General features: G+C 41.1%; 1 protein-coding gene across 2 annotated transcripts in view; it reads left to right on the plus strand.

Moving 5' to 3' along the window:
- Positions 1-3,099: 3,099 nt before the first annotated feature.
- Positions 3,100-15,848, plus strand: part of Rnf144b (ring finger protein 144B) — a 152,644-nt gene continuing 139,895 nt past the window's right edge. The window contains exon 1 of one of the 2 annotated variants that reach the window (XM_047557597.1): positions 3,100-3,205. The gene's annotated coding sequence lies outside the window, so the exon portion shown is untranslated. Of the gene's footprint in view, positions 3,206-3,229; positions 3,455-15,848 lie in introns of those variants that run through there. The other variant, XM_047557595.1, reaches the window with a different exon arrangement.

The following is a 15,848-nucleotide window of genomic DNA, read 5'->3' on the forward strand; positions in this document are numbered from 1 at the left end:
GACTGTATTAGTCATGGTTCTATAGAGGAACAGAACCATTACACATACATGCATACATTATATACATATATATACACACATGCACACATGATATTATATACATAAACATATATATATAATATAACATGTGATAATATAGAATTAGAAGAGATTTATGAGGTTGGTATACATGATCAGAGGCCGTAGAGTTCCACAATGGCTGGCTGCAGGCTGAAGAGACAGAGAAACCAGTAACTGTAAGTCCAAGAAGATGGAACCTCAGAACAAGAGGGACCAGTGATGTGGCCCTAGGCCAAGGCCGGAGGCCAGGAAGCCCCCTGGAGAGTCAGTGTGAGCCTTGTTGAAGGGCTGAAGAAGCTGGAGTTCATGTCCACAGGTAGGTGCTTGGCAGCATCAAGAGTTGCACCTGCTCAAGAAGAACTGAGCCGCACATGCTGGCAGGCTTCCCTCCCCTTCTGCTTTGTCTTGTTTTGTTTTTTGTTCCATTGGGCCCTCAGCCTATTGGACGGTGCCACCCACATTCAGGGTAGGTTTCTCCAGTCAATTTGCTGTTCTACATCCTTGTCATCTCTGGAAACACCCTCACAGATACACCCAGAAGTGTGCTTTACCAATTTTCTAGTTGTCTTTTAATCCAATCAAGTTGACAATCAAGATTGACCGCCATAGAGACTGAGTAAAGCAGCTACCCCCCTGATGTGGATGGCGTGGTACAAAAAGACTCTTTGTGACTGAGCTGGGACATTGATCTTCTCCTGCCTTCAATGCTCCTGATTTTCAGGTCTTCAGACCCGTAGACAGTTATGTGTCAGCTGCAGGTGTCATGAGCATGTATAGTATTTTTTTGTAATCATTTCCTAAATAATATGGTATAGCAACTATTTACATACTTTTATATTGTATTAGGTATTTCACGTCATGTAGAGATGATGTAAATCATGGGGAAGGAGGTGGGATGCTTATAGCAAATGCTGTGCCATTTTATATAAGGTATTGAGCACCTTCAGATACCTTTGGTATCCTCGTGGGGTCCTGGAGCCAATCCCACACTGGGGGATGACTGCATGGTGAATATACCAAAGTGGCTCCTGTGTGTCAAATTTCTCTTCATCCTACTACTCTGTTACAAATCAATACTCTTTTTATCTTTGAGCTATGTGAGATAGTCACTATATAAATAAAACATTTAGTTAAAAAAGTCATTTATCTATTTCTAATTTCAGTTTACCTCTTGTTGTTTCTCAGTTGTCTACTACCACTGGCCCTCCTCGTGCCACACCTTCCTTCCAAGACTTGTCTCTCTGGGGACTTGTCCTAGGACTGAACTTAGATTTCACACAGGCATGAGGATATGTATGTTGATACTCACTGATTCAAGTGTCGCTTTTAGAGTCCTCCTCCTTTATAGGTCCTTTTACTTTCATCCTCCCTCCTATCATCATTTATTCTCTGCCTACAGCCAGTAGTCATTCTCAAATAAAAATTGATCTCTCATATTACTTGGCCAATAATATTACAATGTTTCCCTCTTGTCTGTGGAATAAAGTGCAGTTTTTAAAATGTGACCTAGAAAACACTACATGATCTGGCTTTTACTGACCTCTCTAGCCTTATACCTCCATTCTTCTTTCCAACCACCCCCTAAAGGCCCCCCTGCCCCACCCCACCCAGAGATGGTCCTTCAGCCATAATGAATTTCCTTAAATTATTTGAATTGCTAATTTTTTTTCTTTTGGTTTTCTCTTCATGTTTTTCCCTCTACTAGAAAACTCTTTCTCCTCCTACTTTTCTACTCCAGGCCAAATTACACTTACCCATGAGTTCTCAGGCATAGTGCCCTCTGTGTGTGCATCCTCCATCAAAGCATCTACTTTTGCCCCTAAGCTTATGTGTCTGTCCCCCTGCTCAGCTTCATGAGGACGGGGGCAGGGATGTTGTCTTGTTAGCTTTTATATCCTCAACACCTATTTACAGTAACTTTAGTGAGTTTATATTCCAACATCTACTTCTTGCCCAGTAAAGAAATCTGACAGTAATTAGGAAGTACCCCCTCACACACACACATTTAGAGCCCTCAGGTTAGAAAGTTATTTGATAAATTCAGGATAGGATTAACATGAAGGCCCTTTAATAAGTGTTTGCATTTCCAGGGCTCTGTTATAAACTGATTAAGAAGTTAATTCCTACCAACCTATAAGTTATAACATGACTGAATAATGTTATACTACTCTTAACCTCTCCCATAACTATATATTATATTGATGGGCTAAAGAATAAGTAGATTGTCGTTTGACAATGCACCTTCCACATTCCCCGTGGGGATTATGTCACTCCCAGCTCCTGCACGCTAGTGATAGGTGATGTTTCTTGGCTCTCTTCCCATCCTTTCCTGTCTTCTGTATTATTCAGGAAGCTCTGCCCATTGCTGGTTCGCTGTCCATTAGGTCCCCTATTCTTTGAACACATCCTCCTGCTCCTTCCTGGAACTGAGCCTCGGAAGCGGGTCTCTCCTAAGGCTCAGGTGGGGAAGGCTCAGTAATCAAGGTGTAATCAAGGGTTCCTCCCGGGACTCAGGGCGGTGACAGGTGGCAGGCATCAACAGTGCTGGCAAAGGAGACTTGCCCTGACTTTAGGAGCTGAACATATCCTTCTGGGGGCCAATGAAAGGTCCTGGCAACCCAAGTTTAAGTAGTGGGGATTTTGAGGATGTTTTGCATTTTTTAAAATAATAAAATGAAAGGTTTGTTTTGGTAAAATCTAAGTGACTGGTAGGAGAGTCTCAGAACGCGATCTTTACAGGAATCCCGAGCACTAAGTGATGTTGTGGTAAAGACAAAAGAGAGAGGGCGGGGGATGAATGTAAATGCTGCCTTGAACTTCGGCGAACAGATCAAAGGTTTCAAACGGGTTTTCTGAAGTTGCCCAGCGTCGGAATTTGCAGGCGCACTTGCGCTGCCTCCTTCCTAAGGGGAGTGCGCTTCTGGGGGAGGTGCGCGCAGCGGCGCGAAGGCGGGAGAGGGGCCGCGACCAGCGCCGGGGACCGCGGGAGGGGGGAGCGGGCGGTGGGCGGACGGGCGGAGGAGGCCGGGCGCCCGCAGGAGCCGCGGGAGGGGCCGAGACGCCCGGAGGCCGAACGCCTGCGCCGCCCGAAGCCGCGGCCAGAGCCCCTGCGCCCTCCTGCTCGGTGCGCGGACTTCGGGCTCAGGTAAGGGCGCGGGTGCCGCCCTGCGCTGCCCGCCGCGCCGTGCCAGCTGCAGATTCGGTCTCCCCCGCTGTCACCTTCTCGCCGGGTCCCGGGATCCCTCGGCGCCCGGCGTGTTGCTCCGCCGCCCGCGGGACCCCAGCCGCCTCTCCACGCTGCACCGGTCGCTTTCTCCCCGTCCCGGGTGGCTCCGGAAACGGCGCGCCCCGGGCTCTGGGTTCAGGGAGACGGGAGGTCCCCCGCCTTGTCCAGGTGGGTGGCAAACGCCGACACTCCGATTTCCCCCCGGGGCTGCAATGGTCTCCAGGCCGAGAACTCGCAACCCCTTCCTCCCGGACACACCCGTCCTCCGACCCTGCCCTAGCTTGCGAGCATGTTGACTGTTGATCAAGGTGGACGTACCGCCCGCCTATCTGCACCAAACAGTGGATGGGGTCCCCCTTAAATACGAGGATACCGCCACAGGTTTCCTGAATGACAGCGGTGCTCGAACTTTATCACAGTACAGAGCTCTTACTGGGCCTGGGACCCCGCCCTGAGATCCTGGTTCACATCTGGGGAGGGGGGTGTGCCCGTGTGTGTTGCATTTAAAAAGCACCTCAAGTGATGGCGACAACCCCCTCCAAAAACAATCTACTCGAAAAAAGCCAGTAAGGGGGAGAGAAGGGGCACCCAGTGTGGCCAAGCCGCACCTGGAAATGTTAGAGCAGAGTGGCAACAGAGAAAGCCAGACCTCCAGCTGATGAATTTGGTGCGGTATCTGTGGTTCTGAGACGACAATTTTGGGAAGGGAGGGTTAACATTCATTTAAAATTCTACTGTCATGTACAACTAATTAGAACAAATAAAATTTTAAAAAAATTTAAAAAAATATATAGGGTGGGGAGAAATGCCATACTTCGAAGAGACCTGGTTGTAGAGTAAGCTTTTACTTTAAAAATATTTTTATTGATGCATATAATTATACATAATAGACGAGTTAGCTTTAAAATATCAATTGAAAAATTATCAGTGCTGGTACCTGCTAGGCAAGCACTGTACCACTGAGCTACACTCTCCTGGCAAGGTCATCACAACTAGAAATGGCTGAGGGTGTGGCAGGGTATGGTGGCACATGCCTGTAACTTCAGCTACTCCGGAGACTGAGACTGGAGGATGGCAAATCTGAGGCCAGACTGCGCAACTGAGTGCAACACGGTCTTAAAAAAAAAAAAAAAATGTGATGTAGCTTGCTGGTAAAAGGCTTCAGGGTGTTCCATCTCTACACACACACACACACACACACACACACACACAGAGAGAGAGAGAAATAAAAGAAAAAAAAATTCTTCACTCACCACTCCCTTGACTTGTCAGTTTCAGAATACAGTCTGCTGGTGGTTTTTAACTGTTGCTTACTTTAAGACAAAAGACTCAAATGGATTATTATTTCTAGGCACCAGGGAAAGGAATGATTATTTGCACTAAACTCTTCTACCTTGAATTGGTTAAGAGAGCCTACAAATTACATTATATTTACACAAATGCTGTTCCTCCATCTTTCACTTTGCATGTATGCGAATCTGCTGCTTTTTGTGTGGGTCCGTATATGTACCTGAGCCATTTTAGTGCCTATCAAACCATCAGAAGGTGACTCCCAGGGGAAATAAGTATTGCTATTTGTTTGTCTTTTGGTAAATTGAGGTGAAGGACTAATTTTTTTAAATCCTGCAAAAATAGGTGTAATAGGTATAATATTAAAGCAAGTATTTCCTTTTATGAAATGAAATGCCTGTTATGAAATCAGGATGATACTCAGTACTTGCTTTCAAGGATGTTGAGGACAAGCTGGAGACTATAAAGCCTTTTGAACTTTTAAGAAAAGACTCGCTGTCTAGTTATTGAGCCAATGTGATTGTTTTCCTGGCAAACTTTTTTTCCTTTCTAAAATTAACTTTCCCCCAGGAAAAATAGTGCAGATGTACATGATTCAGCCCAACCAAGGCTAGAAAACACTGTGTTTGAATTTTAAAAGTGACCTTAATCCATCCCTATAGATCTGGTGTTTGCAGCCCATGCCACAAAACATGCAGAAATACTCACTGCTTGCTGACTTTTGCAAAATGGTGGTTTAATGAGAGTAGTTATGGACAGAGTACAGTATCATATTATAAATTTTATTGGTTTAGGCAAAACTATTATTATTTTCCTTAGGTTTTTGTGTATATGTGTGTACGCTGGATCTGGGATTTAGCATAATTATATATATGTAACACATGTTTTTAATAGGAACAAAAAACCCACAATATTTTTCTCTGTGGCTGGAACATTGTAAGCATTAGGTTTTGATTACTTTTTTCATGGAAATTTTAATGTGACAGAACTAAGAACTTCAAGGAAATGATTCCACAAAGTTCTATTTGGAACTAGAAGTTTTTTTTTTTTTTTTAAGATGTTTGAAGTCCTTAGTCTGCTGAATGTTCAGCCTATGTGGAATAATCCTTTGTGAGTAAGGGTGGTGGATCCAGTTCTGGCAGCCTCAGAGGGTAGATGATTAGACCCTGCCACTCTTCTGCAGACCTTTAATTTAGTCTGTAACTTGATGCTTCACTGACCCCACACTCTCCCTGCTACACTAGCTTACAGAGGAATTGCTGGCACTTTGGACTGAATTTTTTTTTGCCTCCCATCAATTAGAACATGTATGCATAGGTTGCAGAATGCAGTTACATTTTTAGCTCAGTAGGCAAAGAAATACCTTTGGCTACAAAGAGACAAGGCTTCCTGTAGCCTGAATCATGAATTGCCTTATTTCATTGTGCTATGTTAATTTCCCAGTGATTCAACTGCGTAGAAATAATAGAGTCATAGAGCATTAAAATTGGAAGGCACTTTACAAGTCATCTAGATTTTAATCATTTCTTTCTACATATGAATATTGAAGTGCTCATCACCCTAATCCAAACTTTGAGAATGGACATTAAATTTTATATCTTTCCAGTTCTTGTAGTAATGAGTATTTTGTTCACTTTGAAATGAATTTATATATGAGTTCAATAATGTGGCGATGGCAGCAAAGTATGTTGCAAATCTCAGCTAGATTTCCGCTGAAACTTGAAATGTAGCATTACAGGCAATGTAGGTCATTTGCAAAGGCAGTGAACTCTAACATCCTGGATTTTTCATTACACTGGATGCTGACCACTTCAACTAGCTGACAGAAGAAAAAGGGTGTGCTAAGACATGTGAGTGTAAAAAGAAGGAAGGAGAGCAGGTGTGGGTGTGTGCAGAGCACAGCTTACTAAATCAGCAACATTCAGGAGCGGTTAGCATTCAGACCTGCCCCAAATTTTAAGCTAAAATAATAAAAATAATCATTGGAGTTTCTTACCCTTAAAAACCCTACCTAATTAAGCCTTCCCCTGCAAGTCCAATTTATCAATGCTTCTATCTTTCAAGATCTTCTATCTTGAAGATCTATCTTCCTAAGAACCTAAAAATACTTCTGAGAATATTTTTCCTGGGAATATTTTTCTTACCATTATAAAAGCTTTATGCTCATATGTAGGCACTAGGGAGGTTTGAATTCAACCTCTAGAGATCATACCGGATATAGAGAAGTATCTTGCTTGTACCACAGTTTGCTACCATTTATTGAGACACTTTACATACATTAAGACAATGTCTTTCCAGACCTAAGAGGTAGCCATTATGACCCCCTCTATGTTGATCTTTGATTCAGAGAAGTTAGCACCTTGACCACGGAGGCATACACCTTTTATACCTGACATTACTTCCTTAACAAGTACAAACTGTTGAGTGAGTTTGTAGGTGACAGTATGCTAGTTTTGGGATATCTGAGATAGTTCCTAATTCCAAAAAGGGTTTATAAAGTCTTCATATATTTTTATACTTCAATTTATGTGTATTCAATGTATGAAACTCAATAGTCTTCCATTGATTTAATGATTAAAGACAACTACTACATCTCAAACACATGTTCCAAAGTAGCAGCAACCTCAGTGACCAAGATGTCCTTAAAAATAGACTTTCTTTATAATTTCATGCAATTTTGGTGGTTCACATCTACCAACATGGCTAATTTGCACACTCTTACTGCTCTCTCAAGGGTGATGCTCCTTCAAGGGTTTTTAGAAATTCTTTTAGTTTGTCCTGCCACAACAGTTACAAATTAAAACATGTACTACTTAACTGAAGTTTACTTTCTTTTATGTTTCTTTATATTATAGTTAGGATGTCCTATTTGTTTTGTTTTGAGAGTGTATATGTTTGGCTACATTTTCTGTGAATTTCATTTCAGGATAGTAAAAGGGTAACCTATAAAATATTTGTTATAAAAATGAACCTGGGTCTGATGGAACTGAAAGTCATTGTTCTATAACAAGTCTATCTTACTGGATGAGACAAATATAACAATTTAGCAGCAAGACCTTTAGTTTCATGAATTTCTATATTTCAATCTGCTTCCTTTAGCTTTTGTTATTTATTCTGCTTGATTAGCATTGCCTTGGTCTATTGTTTTTTCATTCTACTTTAGACAGGTTGTCTCTGTTAGTCCTTTAGAGTTAGGAGTCAAGATGGGTCCTACGGCATGTGGTGTGGACCACTGTCTGACTCCATGGTCAGATAAAAGGAGAAGTCACAAATTAAAATGTGTTGAGATTTCTTTCACCACTTCAGAGAAAAGAGAGAGAGCAAGAGACAGATGAGAATAGAAAAGGAAACTTTGACTCTAAAAATTTTCCTTATTTTAAAATGCTTGAACTTCATTAAAGCACTCTTGTCCCAGTACTTTAGCTTTTTTTAAAAAATATTTTTTTAGTTGTCAATGGACCTTTATTTATTTGTTTCTATGTGGTGCTGAGGATCAAACCCAGTGCCTCACACATACTAGGCAAGTGCTCCAACACTGAGTCACAGCCCTATAGTTCAGCTTTTTGTCTCTGTAACAAAATACATGACGAAGACCACTTATGAAAAAGAAAGGTTTATTTAACTCACAGTTCTGAAGGTTAAAGGGCACATGCTGGCACTGTTGCAGTTTAGTGACATTTCATCCTGGTGAATAGAAAACTGTGAGTGTGTGTGGGAGCAAGCACGTGACTAGATCTTGAACCAGGAGCAGAAAAAAAGGACAGGCAGGGCCAGGTTTGCTCCTTTTATAACCGTTCTCTCAAAATAACTCAAGGAGTTTCATGCCTCTTATGGCCTAAGTTCCCACCTCTTGGCAGGGCCACTCAGGGACCAAACGTTTAAACACAATGAAGCCCTTTGGGGGACATAAGCCATATTCAAACCATGGCCCCCAATTTTCAAATACTTTATAATTGTCTTATCATTAAAATAATTGCTTTAGAGCTGAAGGACAATGACCTTTGGATTTGGAAGCTTGTGGATTGAATACTTTCCTAACACTAAGTGGAAACTTTGGCAAATTTCTTTAGCTTTCAGTCTCATTTCCTTTCCCTGAAGAGCAGGGTTTGAACTCCTGGGAAAGGTAATAGTGGCCTCATAGAGCTATCAGGAGAGCATGGGGTGATAGTCCTATGGATTGTCAGAACACAAATGGGTGATAGTAGCCATGCATGAGGGGGCCCAGCGGGGGTGAGGAGTGCGAAGAGTCCTTCAGTAGAAAAACTCTGAGGATACAGAGGAGTCCTCAGAAGGAGACTGAGGAGTGCCCGGGTGTAGGAGAAAGACCAGGAGAGTGTGAGGCTGGGGCTGCAAAGGAAATACAGAAATTTAAGATGAGAGGAGCTGTTATTAGAGTCATATATTATGAAGACAAAGAAGTTGCCATTGGGTTTAGCAATTAGGAGCTCAGTGCGACCTTAACCAAAGGCAATTTCAGTAGAGATACAGGGAAAAAGACCAGCGGAATGATGAATGAGTGTAAGATTGGAGAACTTAAGCAGCCAAAAAAAAAAAAAAAAGGTGTTTATCCTTTAGGAGCAAGGGAAAGGTAGGGAAAGGAGAGAGAGGTCAGCAGCTCAGAGATACTAGGATCAGGGTATTCAGATTTGGGTCTGAAGGGTTACCCAAGTTTCAAAAACAAGTTAGAGACCTAAAGGGAGCCAATTTCAATTTTTTTCAATTAAAGGTATTAAAAGCAACCATCTAACATTATCTTAGAAAAGATAATATTAAATTGAAAAGTTGAATAAATTAAGTTTATGAGAAAGTATTTCAGATTGTAAAGTTTTCTTTTTTCTCCCTTAAGAATTGTCTTCTTCCCAGGTTCCAAGTTCCATCTCTTCTTCTCCTTTAAGGTTCTGACTTCATCAGTTGTCTTCTCAGATCTTTCCCACGCCTTCTCTGCTGACTCTTTCCCATTAGTTTATGAGCACTGTCCGCTCCCCTATCTTAGATCAGAAGAGATGGGGCGCATTCAGGGTGGTATGGCCTGAGACCACTCCCCTATCTTAGGAAAGCAGGGTCAGAGCGAGTGAGGACTTGAATGAAGCAGCAAGTGGGCAGGACCCACCGGCACTTCTTTTCCCCAGAGCTGGCCCTTAGACCTCGTTTTCTGCAGTTGCAGGTTCAGTGTTGCTTATCCAAATGGCTTGGGACCAGAACTGCTTCAAATTTTGGATTCTGGAATATTTTAATATGCATAAAATAACTTGGGATCCAAATCTAAACACAATATTTATGTTTCATGTATGCCTTATATACACATAATGTAAAAGTAATTTTATATAATAGTTTAGAGCACCAGTAGGTCAGGAGTAGGATTTTCCACTTGTGGTGTCATACCGGTGCTCAAAAGTTTCTCATTTTGAAGCTTTTTGGATTAGGGATGCTCACCCTGTATATAACTATTGGGAGTGGCTTCTAGGAGTTTCCATGTCAACAGAATCTGTGTGGGGGTTTATATATATAGATGCTTACATACACACATGCATATAATACACACATAAATATATACACATACATATACATACACACATGCATATACACACATATACACATACATATACATACACACATACATACACATATACATATACACATACATATACATACACGCATGAATACACACATATACATATACACATACATATACATACACATACATATACATACACACATACACACATATACATATATACATACATATACATACATACATATACATACATACATACATATACATACATATACACACATACATACACATATACATATACATACATACATATACATACACATACATATACATACATACATATACATACATACATATGTATATATGGACATATATGTGTATATATATATATGTTTTTACTGAAAAAATAAAGATAAACCAATTGATAGAAATATGAGTATACATGTAATCAGATGTTAGAATGGAACCTTTTTAGTTTCTGTGTTAGCTGTGGCCCAAGACAATAAAGGTCACATTCCAAAGTCAAGAGAAGAAGTCAGCTTTAAATGCCCACCACACCCTCAGATTATCAGCCTTCCTTAGATCATAGTATCTGACTTGGTCAAGGGAGAATTTTCCTGCTGCCTCTTCCTCCCCCATCTTATCACCAGAATGAGGGGCTGGGTTCAGAAATTGAAGTCACCTAAATTAGCAATATGGAGAGAGCAGTCTTTCCATGTCCGTCTTTCCTGGACAAGTGGCCAGTGTTCAGCAGGCTATAGCTGAAGGAAGGAAGAAGTTCAGCTTTACGTGCAATTGGAATAGTTTGCTGCATTAGATCGGACACATTGACAACAGAACTGTGATTGATATTCTAGACTTTGAGTGACTTGAGGAGTCTCTGGTGACTAGAAAGGTCATGTCAACTATCCTGAATTTAAATCAAGGACAAGGAAATATCCAGCCCCACATAGTAAACTTAATAGAGTTCTCCAGAGAAACAGAAGGGATAGACTATATATTGCTCTATATAGGGGTATTTATTATGGATGCCGAAAATTCCCCTGATCTTAGGACTGCAAGTTGGAGAAACTGGTGGTTAATTCTGTTCAAGTCTGAAGACCCCACAACCAGGGGGTCCAATATCTGGGGGCAGGAGAAGTTTGTGTCTCAGCTTAAGAAGAAGAATTTGCTCTTCTGCTGCTCTTTTCCTTCTAGAGGCCTCTAATGAATAGGATGATGGCCTTTTGCTTTGGCGAGGGTGGATCTTCTTTGCTCAGACCACTGGGTCAAATGCTAATCTCTTCTAGAAACACCCTCACAGACACACTCAGAAATAATGTTTTGCCAGCAATCTGGGTATTCCTTAGTCCAGGCAAGTCAACTCAGACGTAATCATCACGAAGAGGCAGTGGAGAAAGCATATGAAGTCATTTTTTGATTATGCCCCATGAATCCTGCTTGTTCATTATTATGGTCACGAATATCAAATCATTTATAATTTTCAATGATATGTAACTGAGGAAAGGATAGAAGGGAAGGGCAGAGATGATTATCGTAAGAATTAAATTTATTTCACAGAAATGTCACAGTAACTATTTGTGTTTCATAAATGATGCTAGGAGCATATTAATTAATCAATTTAAATACACATTAGGTAATTTTAAAATGAGGTTTGCAATCTGTTCCACAGCTGGGGAAATGATCTGAGATATTGCCTGTGTGTAATAAGCACCCAAGACATTTTACTCCGTCTGCTTTCAGAGAAGCACAGAAGCCATAAATGGCTAAGATTAATTGTTCACATTTATATTCTGTCACTGATCAATTAAAAAAAAAAAAGTGTTCCTGTAAAAAAATAAAGATGATGCCCATAAGCCAATAAGCTCTAAAACACACAAGAATGCTAATGGATTTATCTTTTCAGCATTTGGGAATTTTAAATGGGCTTTAAATTATTAGCTTCCTGATTATCTTCCAAGAATCTGTAATGTTATTCAATCAAAGTCTCTTAGTGGTAAAGGAGTGACAAGGGGACAATCCAAGTAACTTTTCTCCCACTGTGTTACTGAAAGTCGAAAAGACAACTTGAAAATTACATGTGAGTCTCACACGAAACATTTACAATGACAGAGAACAAGAGCAACTTATTCCACAGAAGTAGAGTTTGGGACCCAGAGGTAGGACGTGGGATTGGCCTGAAAGAATGGAGACAGGTGGTAAGTTGGCATGGAGACATGAATCAGTTCTGTGTGGTCCTCGAGGAAGCCCTTGCTGTGCCCTGAGGACCTGAGGGCCTTGCAGTGTTGCTGTAGTGTTCTCTTAAATGCTGCGTGGAGCAACTTGGTGCAGGTACAAGCCAGAGTGCTAGACATAGGCTACCAGTAAGGCGTGTGACCTTGGAGTTGTCACTTACAATTGCTTTTTCCCTGTGGCCAAATTCTCTTGTCTCCCAAAGACTCCCACCTGCTGGTGTGCTGTAGCCGTGGGTACCTTGAGTGAGGGCGAGACGTGTGAGGATGGTGGAACGGCTACTCCCGTGTCGGGTTCCATCAGCTCTGTCAAAGCCGGTTGGAAAGAGATTCTCCTGCTGGTTCTTAGGATGCAAGTCACCATATCATGGGAGGGCCCAGAACAGCCACTTAATTTGTGGTGAGTTGTTTCATGACTGTAGAAACTAATCCATCCCCCACTTTCTCCTGTCTGGATTCTCAGAGTTATCATAAGCAAATCCTGGAAATTCTCATTCTGTCTCCGTGTCTCTTTCCAGAAATTTGATTCCTCTATATTGTGCCCTGGGTTTCTTTAGGTTTCTCATTACTTTCATGAATTCTCTCCTTCGCTGACTGTATTGATCAGCTTTTGCTCTGATAAAAAAATGTTCTAAATAACCTTGAAACATCAGCGACTCATAACAACATTTATTTCTTACTCAAGTTGCACATCAGTGGCTGCAGTAAGTTCAGTGTTTCTGCTCCAAACGTGGATCAAGTTCGGTTGCTCCTGTGTGTCTTCTCATCTGAGACCCAGGCTGAAGGAGCCCCTGTTAGGATGTGAGGCGCTAATGTTGTGCACAGAGACTTGCAACAGCTTCCTCTGGCCTCTGCTTATGATGGCCGACACAAGACAGTAGCCAAGCCCAGCGTCAATGAGAAGGAGAACTACATCCTTCCCAAAAGGAGAGGAGAGAGGTACTTTTGAACAACAGTAAGTCCAATTGACCATGATGGCTATTTCTTTTTCATCAGTGATATTTTAAATTCCAGGTCTCTATTTGGTTCCTTTTGAAATCTCCTTGTTCTTTTATTTCATAATGCCTTATCCCTGTGGATTCTGTTCCATCTCTTATCTTGGCAACCATTTAGAAAACATTAGAGCTGAAGCCCAGGTGTTTTTGGTGGAGTCATTTCCCTTTTGTTTCATCTGCCTACAGCATCTTTCTCGGGTGAATCATTGGCCCCCGTGCTGCCTCATCGTTGGCTAGTTCAACATGTGGGCCTATCTGTGGAAGTGTTCCTCTTGGCAGTTGTGCATTTCACTTGTAAAGGCCTGCGTGCTTAGTTTTGGATCTGGTTTCCAATCCTGTGTAGCTAGCGTTCACTTGAACTCCTTCGGGGTTCCTTGAGCAGACTCAAATCTACAGTTTCTCATGAGTGATTCTTTTCCCATTTATAGCCCAGGGCAAGTGGCATGCTTTTGTAATCTCTTTCGAGAGGAAGGGAGTTTTTAGTCCTCCCCTCACTTCATATTTCTACTAGGTCTTCAATTCTGAAGCAACACTGTGGACTTTGAGTTTCCTTTTTGTTGCCAGGGATTTTCCTTTCTAGCTTTTACACAGCTATGCATTTAAAAATACTTAGTGATATTTTATTCAGAGCTTCTATATAATAGCAGAAAAAGGTGTGAGGTGGGGTAGGGATACTGTGGGCCTCCCAGATCAGCTCAGCATGCCTTACTGAATAGAAGTCCTTAAATCCATTTTGTGTACTTTCCCCCAAAATCTTGTTTTAATTATAATTGGAGTTACATTGAACCTATATTTTAATTTGGAGGGAATTTACCTATTTAAAATATTGAGTCCTCCTATATCTATGAATCTGGTTTATATCTCACCATTTATTTAAGTCTTCTTTTTAATATCCTACTGCAATTTTGCAGTAAAAAGATACTATATACTTGTTGCTAGATTTAGTTCCCAGGTTTTATACCTTATTCCTAAATTTTTTTTGGGGGGGGGGTACTAGGGATCAAACCCAGGGGGGCTTAACCACTGAGCAACATCCCCAGCCCTTTTTTTTTTAATATATTTTATTTAGATACAGGGTCTCACTAAGTTGCTTAGGGCCTCTCTAAGTTGCTGAGGCTGACTTTGAACTTGTGATCCTTTTGCCTCAGCCTTGGGATTACAGGTGCGTACCACTGCGCCCAGCCCTTATTCCTAAATATTATTCCTGACTTATTGAACAACCATGAGCAAATTAAGACTATTTTAATGTGCTATTTAATTACTATTATTTAACTCAATTGCTTAGAAAGTATCAAGTGACAAACTTACTGGATAATTTATTTATTATTTGTCTCATTTATTAATTCATTTTTATTATTACTTTTTTTGTGTGTGTGTACTGGGGATTGAACCCAAGGGTGCTTTACTACTAAACTACATCTTCATCCCTTTTCATTTTTTATTCTTTGAGACATGGTCTTATTAAGTTGCTTAAGGCCTCACTAAATTACTGAGGCTGCCCTCAAATTTGCTGTTCTTCTGCCTCAGCCTCCATGGCACTGTGATTGCTTACAGTTGTGTACTGCCACACCTGGCTCCATTTCTTATTTATTTTGCTTATTAGCCTCAATATATTGTTCAGAAATTTACAATATATATTTATCAAAATTACTAAAAATGTACATAAAGTAAAACTTTTTTGAAACAAGCAAAAATAGAAAAGACTAACAGACAAGTTAACTGAATTAATTCATATGTTTTTGTTGCTTGGTCAAGCATGCCCGAATCAGTTCGAAAATCACTGGTTGAAGGAAAGACATGGTGGAACTTGAGCAGACCTGGGTCTGTCACTAGACTGGGGAGCTCAACTTTAGGCAACAGACACCAAGGGGGCCAGGTGATCTTCATCATTAGGGTAAGAGTCAGCTCAGACACACCAGAATTGTAAAGTCCCAAAGAGAACTCACAGGAGGTGGGTGGAAACTAGCCAAAACCCGCTTCCCTCTGTGTGACTACGAAATGCAAATCTAGAGTGGAAAACTTCTCAGCAGCTACACCAAGATGGAGGCCGTGGGTGCTGCTTCTTTCACCACAATGCCCCTAGCTAATCAACCAATTATTATTGGTTGCAGAGAGTCTTATTTATTTAAAGGCATAGACCGCTCTGCTTATTGGCTTTATTTATTAATGTAGAACACTAACTGGAAGGGACTTCAGAGATTTAGAATTTACAAACTAGAGGTGTGTGTCAAATCCTTTTGTGGAACATTTTCAAAATACTCATGAAACCTTCCGATTTAGTCGGTCTGGGGTGTGGATGAGTATGTAGGCTTGGCAAAGTTCCCTAGGTCATTTGATGTACTCTTCTGGTATGGAATCATTCCTTTAGTCTAGCCCTTTAATTGTATAGATGATAGAGTTTTCTTGGAAGAAAGAAAACTGCTTCTAATTTAAGATTGCCTTGGTTAACATAGGTAGTTAGCAAATTGAAGTCTTAATGATTCCATTTCTCCTGTTCTTTCTGAGCTCTTATTTCACCACCATCAAGTTGC

This window comes from Sciurus carolinensis, chromosome 7 (genome assembly GCF_902686445.1).
Source record: "Sciurus carolinensis chromosome 7, mSciCar1.2, whole genome shotgun sequence".
Taxonomy (NCBI): domain Eukaryota; kingdom Metazoa; phylum Chordata; class Mammalia; order Rodentia; family Sciuridae; genus Sciurus; species Sciurus carolinensis.